General features: G+C 41.7%; 1 protein-coding gene across 1 annotated transcript in view; it reads right to left on the bottom strand.

Moving 5' to 3' along the window:
* Positions 1 to 7,536, bottom strand: part of LOC136678371 (KN motif and ankyrin repeat domain-containing protein 1-like) — a 59,995-nt gene extending 52,459 nt beyond the window's left edge. The window contains exon 1 of the mRNA XM_066656414.1: positions 7,053 to 7,536. The gene's annotated coding sequence lies outside the window, so the exon portion shown is untranslated. The remainder of the gene's footprint in view (positions 1 to 7,052) is intronic.
* Positions 7,537 to 15,054: the final 7,518 nt, after the last annotated feature.

The following is a 15,054-nucleotide window of genomic DNA, read 5'->3' as shown; positions in this document are numbered from 1 at the left end:
AAAATGTTTACTCAAAACACATTTAATCAAACGTTTTAGACTGCAATGATATTTACTAATCTATTCTTAATTTAAGAATTACTATTTTAGAGATAAGATACAACAAGCATTTGTGTTTTAAATCAAACAATAAGCGCAAGAAAGCAACTATCTGCATGACTACATATTAAAAAGTTAACACATTTTGGTTATGTGTATTTAATAATTTAGCAAACAAACTCTAATTTTGAATTACAATAAATCAATAAAAACATCACCAGATCTTTCACCAAACTCAATAATGTGAAGATTTGTTCAACTCCGCTGATTGATGGGGGACTTGAAAAGATGCACTCTTGGGTTTCACTCATGCTATATGAGCCATACAATTATACACTTCTATTTATTGCCACTCTCATGCAATGGGTGAGGTCACAGTGGGAAACTTGAAAACATCCCAAACACTTCTAGCAGATCAGAGTGCGACGAGCAAGCACTAACAAAAGGATGATATTTTATCTGGCAGACAGATTTTAACTGCCAACGTGTCTCTTTATGCACTGTCCGGCTGTGCTGAAACCCTTCACTTGACCCACACTCACCCAGGCTCACACAGCTTGAAAACATTTAGCAGCTAAAACCAGCCTTTAAATCGGTAAAAACACTGATTGAAAGGGAAATATACAACCCCTGTTCCACAAATGAGAACTGTGTGCCCTTGGGTCTTCCAAGATCAACCAAGACAGTGTTCGCCCCTGTTTAAACGACTGATTTCAGCTACCGTTCCTTTAAATGAGAATGAGCCACAGCTGAGCTCAGGGCGAGAGCCCAGGAGTGAGAAGCAAGAAACAGACATTCTGCTTTTTAGCCTTTTTCACCATCAGTACTCATTTCTCTGCACTCGTTGTGTTTGTTTTGATCTGTTTAACCTCATCTTTGAGTGCTCACATGAATGAGCGTCCGTCCAGCCCTGTGACTGGAGAGACTGGGATGAGAAAGCGGAACCACCCGAAGACATTTGTACTCTACGTGAGACAGGACAGCTCGTTTTATTTCTTGTTTACTGACTTTAGGCTCAACGTTAAATACAGATACTCTGCCATAAGTCCGTTTGTGCACTCTGAAAAAAACTCGCAAAGCTTACAAATACAGACGGATTAAAGCAATGCCACTGGAAACCGTGCGGCCAGTGCAGCTGAAAGTTCAAGAGAAAAAATGACAACAACAATCCCCATACACGTGTTGGGAAGGTATCTGATGGCCTCACAGACCACAGCTATTTACATCACTGCCTCTTTCTTTTCTGCAGCAACATTATGTTTTCTTTTAATGCTTAACATGGCAATCGTTTATGGATATAGTCCCACCCTTGAACAGCCAATCAGCTGACCAGATTCTTCACAATTGGAAAAAGGTAGACGGTTTTGTGGAGCTAATGGGGAAACCCCACCTGAGTGTGGAGATCTGCAAAATTCCAGCAGCAAGAACAAGCCAACAAATAATGTTTTGGGGGCAAAACTGAGCCGAACTCAAGAGACTATTCATGAGGATTTTGTCAGATATTCAGTGATTTAAAATATACAGTGGAACTTGATCCGTTCCGTGACCCGGTTCATAAGTGGAAAAGTTTGTTTCTAGAGTCAATTTTCCCCATTTAAAATAATGGTAAAGTAATTAATGCGTTCCAGCCCCCACCCCGAAAGTCACCCTTTTTGCACTGATATATGTTTACAACACTCTCAAATTAGTAAAAAATACATGTAGCGTTATTAAAAATAAAAGAAATACAGTGGTAACAGTAATAAAAAAGAAATAATAAAGTTTTAAGTGGTTACACATCGCTACCTTGAAGATGTGACGACTGGCTGGAGGAGTAACACAGGCACTGGCTGTATGACGGGAGGTGGGTGGAATAACGGAGAGTAGGCGGGTGAATGTGGGGAGACGAAGCGCAGATACGGCTTAACTTAGCACGAATTTCGATGTCTGCTATTTACACTAATGCTAAATTGCTAAAACTACAATATGCTAATCTTAAAAGCTCACTCAAGTCTGGGCGCTGGGAGACTCGCCTATTGGGGTCAGTGGCCATTTCCAGCCGCCGGCTCGGCGGAGGCTCGGGTTCGTTTCTAGAGCCATGGTTCGTTGGTGGAGGCAAAAAATATTCAAATACCTGGTTCGTATCTTGGAAAGTTTGTTACTATAGGCGTTCGTTAGTAGAGGTTCCACTGTATTTCCATTCACAGAGATAGGATTCTGAACTTGTTCTAACTGTCCAGTGGCACTACAAATATAGGCATTGAGTGATCACACTTTCCTATAAAGACTTTGGTTTAAATTATTGCCTCCTCTCCCAGCCTGTCTTATTAACACTAACATAGCTACTGTTTGGTTAATTAAGCTTATTTAGATTTAACCTTGCTTAAGGAGTCCTAGACAAGTAGGTTTGCAGATTGATTTCTAAATGCACAACATATTAAAATGTATGTGCCTTTACATTTCCAACCACTAAGACTCAGTGCTGCTATTTTACCAGCAAACAGAATCATCCCTAATAGGACAAGACAGAGTAAGCCTCTGTAATGGTCAATTTATTCTATAGCCCTTCTTTAAAGTAATCTCAGCTTCTGTGTTTAGAGATATAATGGGACTCCTCTCTAGAGTGAAAAATTCACAAGTCTCACTTTAAGATCAATTCTTTACAAATTGGGGCCTACATGGGTCTCCTGAAGCAAATGTGGTGAAAGACTATCCACCCCAAAGTGATGGCAATAGCCTCACACTGACAGCAACGGGGCAGATTAGATTTGCAAACAGTTCTAACCAAGCAGCAAAGTGGAAGTAATATCCCCTGTATAAACAGTGAGCAGCGGGGAGGGTTTTATTGCTTGACGGCAAGCCAGAGGTGACAGTTCCCCTTACCGCAGGCTTGATCTTTGATCTCCATGTGCAGGGCCTTTTCAGCAAGGTGATAACTTAAGGCAGACTTGAGCCATATGTGGCCACAGAGGTTGGAAACAAGTCCCATAAACCAAGCCTCTGACCGAGCTGAATGTTATTGGCTTTAGGGCAGTGCCATATTGTATCGTGTGCAATAATATTGTGATATTCTGACTTGTTTACGTAATGCATCATTGCAGTTACACGTAACATGGCACACATTCATTATGTCACTAAAGGCACAGTGACAGTAACAGTGGAAACATGCTCTGCATTCACAAATTGGCTCCCAAATAGGAGTGACTCCAGTCGTGTGGAGGTGGTTTGGAAATTGAGTTAAGCAAATGTTTGTTCTGATATTTGAAACTGTTTAGACATAATTAATTTAATATAATTCACATTAATATAACATCTATTCTGATGCAATGTGTTCTTAAAAAGGAATAAAATTTTAAGTGTTTTTTCATATCGCCAAGAATATCTCTATTGCCAAAATACCCTGAAATATCACGATATTATTTTAGGATCACATCGCCCACCCCTAGTTGGCTTTACACTCCGTTTAGAAACTGCTGACCGGTTTCAGACAAAAACAAACCTGTCAGATGAACGTTGCCAATAAACATGTTGCAGCAAATTAAAGCAGCTAAGAAGGTATCTTTGACACAACTACAGCAATGTCCACAGTTCCGAGATTTCACATCCTCAGTCACCCAACTGTACAATCAAACAAGTTACAGTGCAGAATTACTATCATCAAACACAAAGCTTCACATTTTCCCTTTCCACCCCTCCTCCACACATAGCTGTCTTAAATGGCACAGCCACTCTGTGACTGGTACTACGGAGCAGCATTGTACCTCTGTACATTGCCTCTTTTTAGTGGCAAAGATGGAAAAAAAACACAGAAGATAGTTTCCAATAGTCAAAAATGTGTTATGTTCTTGACAAAGGCAACAGGACAATTGGGAAAAAGTCCTTGTTACAGGACATAATAGCTTTTGTCTGTGTAGGTTTATATACTAAAAATGAGGCACCAAAATTAATTTATTCCTAGACCGTTTTACAACTTTTCTTTACATCTCTGAATTTAACATGGCTTTCTGATTTGCAGCCTTAACTCGAAAAGTAGTCTGTGCGGAAACACTCGTCTCTTCCAGTTAAAACGATTGGTAGACGCTACTAATCTGTTGAAACCTGTTTTAAAATACTACAAACACATTGATTTTCCTTGATCTTTTAAAACCTCTAATAGTACGTCCAAAATGACAATGTGGCTTCCTACAATGACAATCCATTAACGTATGTTCATCTCTAATTATCCTCAGAAAATGCACCATCCCAGGTTTAAAACTAAAACAGCCTGCACAGCTCTGAACAGGGACCTTTCCCTGGAGTTCTACTGTGAGAAACTGACCACATTCGCAGAAGAATCCAGAATTGCCTACTGTTGAAATCCCTGGTGAAGGGATCCAAGAAGAGATATTCAAAGGGAGAATGCAGTCCTAGACCTCAGATCTGCGCAACAGAGGCTTCATTTCACTGGTGATGATATTTTGATATTTGCTGACAGCCCCTTTCACCGCGAGCTATAATGACGCTTTTGTTCGAAACAGGTCTCGCACACTGTATTACAGTTTTTTTTCCCCTAAAAAGAGGGCTTGCCAAAAACTGCTCCACAATACACTCTTATAAATAAAGGTGGCACAAGAGGTTCTCTGAGCAATGCCATAGAAGAACCACTTTCAGTTCCATAAATAAAAACATTTTTTGCTAATAACCTTTAAAAAGGATATAGAACCATAATATCGAGTGATAAAAGGATTCTTCACGCTGACATGTCTTAAACAAACAAGGTCCTTTATGGAAACAAAAGTGGTTCTTCTGTGGCATCGCTCATAGAACCCTTTGTACCACCTTTATTTTTAAGAGTGATTATCAAACACATGATAAACTGAATCTAAAATCAGGTGTCAAACATAAAAGAAATATATTAGAAAAAGTGTTTTGAGGCATTTTTAAAGGAACAGCACAGGGGGAAAAATATCTGCAGCCCTCCATCATACTTAAGTTTACCATGAGTGAAACAAGCAGTCAATGCCATGGCTGAATTTTCCACTTAGATCATAGAGAGCACCAGTCACAAGGGTTTCGTACACCACAAATGTATAGAACCACTTTAAACAACTTGCAGTGTGGGACGTTACAGGATAACAATGACCTGTAGGTGACTGGTGGAGAGACAAGTAAACACAGAGGCAGAAACTAACTCTGCACGTACTGAATGAAGGACAAGGTTTTCAGTTACTGTTGAGTTACTTCAGGGCTTTGGGGAGTTTTTTCTTGAAAATCTGAAAACTTCTAAACACCATTTTGAAGAACAGAGATGAGCCAGAGAGGGACTTTAAAGATCTCTTTAGGTGAAGGTCAGCATTTGAGGACAAGTAAAGACTTCCTGAACAAGGACATGGAGTTAGGATGGGGGGGGGGGGGACTCTCAAAATTACATCCTCTCAGGGGATTAGAAGACTTCAGAAGAATTCCTGGGCATTCAACTGGCAACCACACTTTTCTAAATAGTCCATTAAGCTGCTACTTCTTGTACAAGATGAGTTTTTTCAGATGCTGAGCGTACAGCTGGACCATTTTAAATCGGTAATGGCATGCCATGATATAGCTTTTCAGTTTTAATTATATCTTGGAGCATTGTATTATCCCTTGTACAGGAATATTTAAGGTCATTGCTGGGGCTGTGTAGATTTCATACTTATTATGAATATTTCAACATTTTCTTTTTAATTTTGTTTTATTTGACCATCATTTCTTCTGAAATGTAAGGTGTTAACAGGCAGGTTTGCTCCCCTCGGCTGCAGTTATCGCTTTCAACTCTTCTAGTGAAGCTCTACTATAGATAGTTGTGAGATAGCTGTGGAGATCTGATGGCACTCAATCACACGGGCATTAGTAAGTTCATGTACAGAAGCCACAGTACAGTGCTGGGAGTTTTATATCATGTCCACAATTGTCATGTTTCCATGTCATTGTTTCATTGAAATTACATAAACTGATTTTACTTATTCAAAATGGTGTCTTCAAAACACACAGCTTTCACTTCACTTCAACAGAGTCCACAACAACAAAAGAAAGCCATGTTTTTAAAGCCCATAATCACAAAAGAAGAAACAGGGAGTAAGAGGGGCCTCGTGTATTAAACCTCATATAGAAACAATTTGGTTCTCTAAAGAAATGAAGGCAAAATGTAAGGTAAGTCTGATGCAAATTTACACACTGCAATATTCCATACACATTGTCCATTTTAATCATCACCACTGACCATTCAGGTTCATTTTGTAGAGCTACAATTACAGACTCCATTCCATCTGTTGCCCTGCATACATTTGTAGCTTTCTTTTACGCTGTTCTTCAAAAGTCAGGAGCCCCACAGAGCAGGTAATGATTCAGGTGCTGGATCATCCTCAGCGCTCCAGTGACACTGATGTGGTGGTGGCTTGTTAGTGTGTTTTGCTCTTGTGTCAATGGATATGACACAGCACATCACTGCTGGACTGAGAATAGCCCATCATCTAAAAATGAATCCAGCCAACAGCATCCTATGGGCAGCATCTGGACACTGATGAACGAGAGGAGGGCCAACACAAACTGTGCAGCTACAAGACGATCGATGGGTGTCAAACTGAATGGGCAGAGTGTTAATTAAAAACTCCAATAGCACTGCTGCGTCTGATCCACCTGGACCAGTGCAGCACACTAACACATCTGTGTTACAGTGTTGAGACCCAACGTTAACCCCATACTGACAATGGAAAGAACAAAGTGGCAAATGTATATTAAAATTGTAGTTTGTGATATTTTTCACTGAAACTGTTCAATTTTACAAGCAAAATGTCGTCCTCTGTGATATTTCCCTCGACATTTCGTAGTGTTTTTAAATTGAAACTGTAAACGCTGTGTTAGTTCACTTTTAAATGTTCAAAGCTCAAAAATTCCGAGGCTCGAGAGGCATGTGGGTTTAAGTGGTTAAAGCCGAGGTAACTTTAAGACGAACTAGTATGGTATAAACGAGATTACATGTGTCTTTAACGTGTGAACACGAAAACATGGCAGTAACTCACCTTGTGTTTGGTGCCTCCGGTCATGAAGTAGTCGTTTCGGGTTTCGCAGGGTTCTCACGACAGGTGAGGTACAATACTGAACCGTGGTGACCTCTGTCAAATGCAAATGAAACTGTTTTTAAAGTAGCTCTCTGTTTACCTCACATTACAAGCATTTAAACGAGCCCTGTAGCTCCCACTCCTCAGGTCGCAGCTCGCTCTGTTTCTCCGTAGCTCTTCGTTCGGCTCAACCGCCGCCGAATTGCCGTCTCCTCTCTGCGCATGCGCAGGCCGTGCTGATCCCGGTGTCCAAATAAACTCAGGTACTCCACTTCACCAAGGGAGTCACCAAAAGGTAGTTCACAAAGCAGGCTGTCCAACTTAAGCCCAAAGTTAAGGATTGTAAAGACTTGACTTCACATTACATTTATCTAAAATACTTTGTTTAGAAACCCAGCTTTCTGAATCGCCCCTCAAATATCATTCATTAATAGTCCGTAACCACTTCAAGCACCGTTAGGCTTGCGTTGGGCCAGGTGCAAGGCAGGAACACACAGCAGATTGGGCCCATTCACACATTCATTCAGTCACTTACTAACACCTGTGGACAATTTCAAACAGCCAATCAACCTATCAACATGTGGTTTTGGATTGTGAAGGGAAACCTATGCAGACAACACAAAACCAAACTCCTCACAGCGATAGTGATCCACACCAAGGATTGAACTCAATACCCCATTTAGGTGTAAATATGTTTACTTAAAGGAGTATGTGAGTGACATTTCAAACTTGATGTATTTTTACTTTGTTAAGGTGTAAACCAAGTTATTAACTATGAAATGGGGTGGCATAATGGTGCTCTAGTTAGTGTCACTACCACACAGCTCCAAGGTCCTGGGGTTGTGGGTTCAAGCTCCACCTCAGTTCACTGCCTGTAAGGAGTTTGGGGTGTTCTCCCCGTGCCCGAGTGGGTTTCCTCCCACAGTCCAAGAACAGACGTTGGTAGGTGGATTGGTTACTCATTGTGTCCGTAGGTGTGAGTGTGTGTTGCCCTGTGAAGGACTAGGGCCCCCTCCAGGGTGTGTCTCTGCCTTGCACCCAGTGATTCCGGGTAGTCTCTGGACCCACCGCGACCCTGAACTGGATAAGCAGTTAAGATAATGAAAGAATGAATGAATGAATGAGTACAATGATAACTCAATTAGAAGTAAGAGCATAAACATAGCACCAGAATAAATTTCCAAGAGTTACATTTTGGGATTCAGAAACCCAGATACAGATAGTTTTGCTATTGGAAATGTATCAATTGTAAAATTGTGCACTATTTAATGGTAAAACATATACTTTTGAGACTTTTATGGCGTATTATCCAGGGAGTGAAGAGCCATTCGAGATCCAGCTACAGGGAGTTCACTGCCTGAATTTTCAGATATAATTTCTTTAAATTAGATTTTACTACCCCATTTTTTTAACAGTACATTTTTAAATTATATTCTCTCAACATCTGAAAGACCTTGTAACTGTTAATGTCACTTATTACAGAGTATTATTAATTTTAGAACGTGAAAGTTAAAACAGACCTAGGTATACATCGACAATTCATTTAATGAATGGAATAACATGTAAGGAACTGAATCCATTTGTTTAAAAATTCATGTGGCTAATAATAAAGCTGAATACAGTGACATTGAAATGGCCTTTTAGGCCTGCAGCTCTCGCTTACAAGACGTTACAGCTAGTTAAACATTAACTTTGCTAAAGTCTGTGTCACCTTAATGTTATCCTACAACTTAACTCAGTGGTTCTATACGTTTTATGATTGTTTCCATCACTAGAGGTTTAATCATATTGAAATTCTAGGTTTGCAGTGAGCTAAGTAGCACTGTTACTGCTATAAAACTTAGCATTGTATCACTTCTGTTACTGTGTGATGCAGTTTTATTTCAGGCTTGAGTTAGCCAGTTAAATTGAGAAATTTTGCTTTGTGGATTACCACGCTAGTTCTAATGTTGTTTCTTTTAATGTGTGTTGTGTGTGTATGCTTTCACACACTGGATTAATGAGGCTTATCATAAGTGCAGTAGACTTCAAGGTGAACTATTATAATCCTCAAGGTTAAGAACTCACATTTTGTGAACAGAGTAAGAGCACAGCGTGTTTGCTTTGATTGTGGTTTTTCTTTATGACACGACTCAAAATTGATTAAATATTTGATCAAGATTGGCTTGTATGCTGTCATTAAACTATGGCAGATTATATGAAAATGTGGTGTTTTTCTAACACTTTCCAAGTCTGATACTGACGACACAGCAATATTCCATACTTGAGACTTCTGTTATATACGCTGTTTTATTACAGCTACAGGGAACAACTACAGGGAACATTTAATAAAGACTACCCTCTACCGGCTGGTGGTGGTACTGCAGGTAGTAATTACATGTTGTAGAGTAAATGTACATACATGTACATATTAAAAAATGAACCAAATAAGTTGTTTCTTTATTTATTTATTTCAGAACAGATTTAGGTGGAGTTACTGTCACCCATTAACCCCTTATTGCTTCATTTACCCCCTCACTACTTTATTTAGCTCCTCATGTATCTTGCCAGTCCATCTGTTCCCTGAGTCTTCCTTATGTCCTGCGCTTTCTCAACCACTTCTGGAAAAATAAAAGCACAGCTATTTACAAACTGACCAATACACAGAAGACAGTATAGTATCATTTATAAGAAACATGGTTTATTTAAAGACCAGCAAGATTGTGAGCCTTATTTTCCTCAGTTTAAAGCAAAGTCCGGCTTTGGTAAACCACCTTAAATTACACTTCACCATCCTTCTAGTTTTAATCTTAGTGACCTGCACTGTCAGTAAATCCAAAATCTCACGTACCCTTAGGTTGAAACTGAATCTGAGGATCCTGACAGGACAGCGGAACCTGGTCTCTGTGGGCTGGGGGCGCTTGTTTTGAGCATCTACCGCTGGCTCACGAAGCCAAGTGACTGGAAGCTCCTCAAGTGTGGTGGACCCGTCTGGAGCACCCCAAATCGGCTGAGTGGCAGGTGGGACGTTGAAGACGGTCCTCAGGGTTGAGTCAGCAATGACATCCGAAAACAGCCCGTTTTGGTTTTCTGCCATTCTTTGCAGGTTTCCCATATCTCCAGCTGCCTCAGGTGTGTCATGGCGCAGAAAGGGAAAGGTCTGCAGCAGCTGTTTAACTCCAGAGAGCGACACAGTTCTTCTGGGAGAAGAGGTGGAGGAGGAGCCACTCTCTTGTGGATGAAGAGGGGATACAGTGGGCATGCTGTTAGTGGGAGATGTGTTTTCCAGATGGATGCTGCCTTCTCGCTCTTGTAATGAAGAATGAGTAGAGGAAGCAGGAGCTACTCGATTGATGCAGATATGAGAAACCCTTCGGTAGATCCTCCTCATCCTCTGTTTGACAGACGCAGACATGCCACTGAGAACTGGGAAGCTCCTGGAGCAGTCCACCACTCTCTCTGTTGTTTGGGCACATTCCGAGCCGTAGCTGGGCTCTGGGTTTGATGCTGCCTCCACTGAGTTGTCACTCTCTTTAACCTCCTGCTCCTAATCCACTCTTCCTTCTGCCTCCGCTATGACTTCTTTTGCAGTGTCCTCACCCACACTGGACCCTGGGCTAAGAGGACCAGCACAAAGTGCCTTTCTCTGCTTTCTCTCTTTGTCAATCTCTGTCATGACCTCGTTTGTAACGGTCAAAGCAAGGTGTTCATTAAACTTCCTTTTGAAGACTTTTGAAGGTTCTGATTCAGACATGTTTTCCTGAGGTAGCCTGCTCAATGCTAACAGTGCTCTAAGCCGAATCTGTAGCTGCAGGAAGTCTCTGTGACGTTGATCAACACTGTCCACCGTCACCTGGCCTGCTGTATTCCTACAAGTATACAATGATGCTTATTTAATTCTGAACGATAAAGTACTCTTACCTACAATAACATACCTAGAAATAAATTAACTCAGACTATTCTAACCCAGCCCTCTCCAGCGTGTGTTCCTGCCTTGTGCCCAGTGATTTCTGGGTAGGCTCCGGACTCGCCGCAACCCTGAATTGGATAAGCGGTTACAATTAATGAATGAACTCTAACTCATGTCCCCTTCCACCTTAAATTTCTTGCTAAATGATCAAGGGATGGATGGCCCATAAGCTCCTCCATGTACACACAGTCCTGCAGGACCGAAGGAGAGGAAGGGAACCGTGCGCATTCTCTCCCTGGTGTGTGTGAGAGATCCCACTGTGACATCATCCAATCATTCCGTAATGCATTTCTAAGGTGGGACTTTTTTTTTGTTTTTGTTCGAGCGAGCGAGAGAGAGAGAGAGAGAGAGAGAGAGAGAGAGAGAGAGAGAGAGAGAGAGAGAGAGACGCAGCAGGTAGTGTCGCAGTCACACAGCTCCTGGACCTGGAGGTTGTGGGTTCGATTCCTGCTCCGGGTGACTGTCTGTGAGGAGTTTGGTGTGTTCTCCCCGTGTCCGTGTGGGTTTCCTCCAAAAAGTGACGCTCAAAAGTGAGTGAATGTTGCCCTGTGAAGGACTGGCTCCCCCTACAGGGTGTGTTACTGCCTTGCGCCCAATGAGTCCGTGTAGGCTCCGGACCCACCACGACCCTGAACTGGATAAGTGTTACTGTCTACATAAGCACTTCCTTTTCTGCCCATGTCCTTGTTAGGGGAGAGCAGACAAGGCAGAGGCTGGGGTTGGGGCTTGCACACTCCTAATCAGACTGGCTGTTATAAATTAATTATTTCCCATTTCACAATAAATTATTGTCCAAAACATTTGGTTAATATTTTAGAGCTGTCTCTAAAATATATTTCTGTATATATACACACACACACAAAGACATACAGTTTTGTGCATATATGGATAGGCCTACATGTACATGTATATACTGAACGGCATAAAACAGGACACCTTTAAATATCCCCTAAAATCAGTAAAATATTGGAAATGTAACTTCTCATTTAAAAACTCACCTTTCTGTATCCTCATCCACTGCAGGGCTGAGGTCTATCTTCTTGTTCAACATACTGTACGTTTGTTTAATCTGCTGCTGGAGAGAGGTCACGTCTACACTCAAGCGTGTTCTGCATCCAAATGAAGCAATAATGACACTCGCGCGTGGTCTGTGTCATAATAAACGTCATAAATAAAGTTCTGGAAAGTTCCGATGTCGCTACCGATTTGCGCGACTGCGCCAATTTGGACGGCGCATGCGCAGACTTTCACGCATGTAGTTTATCAGCTTAAGTTTTATAACTGCATAGAGACTATTTACCAAAGCAAAGAGAAGCTTTATATTCACACATGAGTAACTTTAAACACACACAAACATGACACAAATTGTCCTTTACGGTTTTGAACCACAGGAGTACCTGCAAAATATGTTTATTTACGACTTACGATACCCGTGTTGAGGTGGTCTTCTGTTTAGTGAATGGCAAGACGAGGCTTACCGCGACCCTGAACTGGATAAGCGGTTTCAGACAATTAATGAAAACGAGGCTTAATCAATTGGGGAAGGGGGCGGCACGGTGGCGCAGCAGGTAGTGTCACACAGCTCCAGGGACCTGGAGGTTGTGGGTTCGATTCCCGCTCTGGCTGACTGTCTGTGGGGAGTTGGTGTGTTCTTCCCTCCCCCCACCCGCGTGGGTTTCCTTCCTCAGTCTGTGTTGCCCTGTGAAGGACTGGTGCCCCCTCCAGGGTGTATTCCCGCCTTGCGCCCAATGATTCCAGGTAGGCTCTGGACCCACCGCGGCCCTGAATTGGATAAGGGTTACAGATAATGAATGAATGAATCAATGGGGCTTTCCCGCCCAAATGTTCGCCAAACGTTTCATTACCCGAAGTCTCATAGTGACTCGTACTCAGTAGTGACACCTCCTGTGCAAAGGGAGTATCCTGGAATGTATAAAATAGTGTTTTGCCACTCCGTATCTAATTAATATTAATATGGAATAAGGCATATGTTAAATTCCTTTCTTCTTATTCATATTAATGTCATATAATGTTATATTAATCTTCAGTTATTTATTATTTCCATGATGTTTATCAGTCTACATTTGCAATTGTTATATTACATAAAGCACATGGCTTTAGAATTCTGTCTTAAATAAGAAGGTAGTTAAGGTTTCTGTTTGTAAAAATTTCATTTCAGCACTGGGGATAAAATAAAAATAATATTGGGGACGGAGGGAGTGAAGTAACAGCACTGTCGTCCTCCCTCAATTCAGGGCTGAGGGGCCCTTGAGCAAGGTATGGAACCCACAGCTGCACCCCGGGTGCCGGAGATGGCTGCCTGCTGCTCCGGCTGTGTGCTCACAGCCCCTAGTGCAATAGTGTGTGTGAGTTGACTGCCAGAAATGGGTTAAATGCATAAGACATTTCATTGTATATTGTATAATGACAAAGAATTGCATATTTCACCTTTCATTTCATAACAAGTATTTTTGAGTCGTGAGTTTATTTTAGTCAGGAGACCGAAAATGGGTCATTGGATGCAGCAGACAGCTCTAACCAAATTTTTTGGACAAGAATTTATTGCAAAATTTATTGGGAAATAATTGATTTATAACAGGCAGTCTGGATAGGAGTGTACAAGCCTCAGCCCCAGCCGCTGCCCTGTCTGCTCTCCCCCAACAAGGACATGGGCAGAAAAGGAAGCTCTGTGAGCTCTGTGCCCCTAGAGACCACACTTATGTAGACAGACACGGGGAGAACACACCACACTCCTCACAGACAGTCACCCGGAGGAAACCCACACAGACACAGGGAGAACACACCACACTCCTCACAGACAGTCACCCGGACGAAACCCACGCAGACACGGGGAGAACACACCACACTCCTCACAGATAGTCATCCGGAGCCAGGTACTCTGCTTTCCTCCCACAGTCCAAAAACACACGTTGGTAGGTGGATTGGCGACTCAAAAGTGTCCGTAGGTGTGTGTGTGTGAGTGAATGTGTGAGTGTCTGTGTTGCCCTGTGAAGGACTGACGCCCCCTCCAGGGTGTATTCCTGCTTTGCGCCCAATGATTCCAGGTAGGCTCTGGACACACCGCGACCCTGAACTGGATAAGGGTTACAGATAATGATTGAATGAATGTTTGGGACTGGGTAACAAACACTAAATCTCCTAAATAATGCAGTTGTTTTCATCAAAATACAGCACCAAAGGTTTTCTCAACCTGCTCACACCACATACAGGTCTTATTTCAAATCTAACATTTTTCATAGGTACAGTATGCTCGCACTGATACCATTTTCTGCTGTGGTCAAGACGTGGCTGTGTTATTCACCTGAAAGGGAGGGTGGCATTCCCGGAAACAAAAATGAATTTCCTGCTTACCTCAGACATAGTTGATCAGTCAAGACATGTTTAATATTCTCTAAGCATTAGTTTCCTAAGGCTTTCTCATTACATATATATTCAGATATATTCAGTAGTCAGTAAAGAATATACGTAATGAATGTTTTAGAGTTATTCTGTAAATGTAATTGAGTGTTACTTTAATGTTGGGGAATATAACAAAAAATGATTTAACTGAACTAAATTGTGTTTTGTGTTTTATTTATTTATTTATTGGGGGGAGGGGGGTATTCTTAAGTGGCATGTTGTTTTATGACTTAAATCAATATAGAATCACCTTGAATTGAAGCCAGAAACCAATACTGCATTTAGCTTGTGATTGACAAGTTAATTTTGTGTCTGCTTTGGTTGCTTATTTATTCAGTGTTCAATTTGAATTCAGTTCTAGACAATGAGCAGTTTCAATGCTGAATCAGTATCAGAAATCAATGCTGTTCCTGTGATTTTCCATCCATCCATCCATTATCTGTAACCGCTTATCCAGTTCAGGGTCGCGGTGGGTCCAGAGCCTACCCGGAATCACTGGGCGCAAGGCAGGAATACACCCTGGAGTGGGCGCCAGAACTTCACAGGGCAACACAGACACACTCACACATTCACACCTACAGACACTTTTGAGTC

The sequence above is a fragment of the Hoplias malabaricus genome, chromosome Y (assembly GCF_029633855.1).
Source record: "Hoplias malabaricus isolate fHopMal1 chromosome Y, fHopMal1.hap1, whole genome shotgun sequence".
NCBI lineage: Eukaryota > Metazoa > Chordata > Actinopteri > Characiformes > Erythrinidae > Hoplias > Hoplias malabaricus.
The sequence above is the reverse complement of the archived record's forward strand: the minus strand, read 5'-3'. Positions and strand labels throughout refer to the sequence as shown.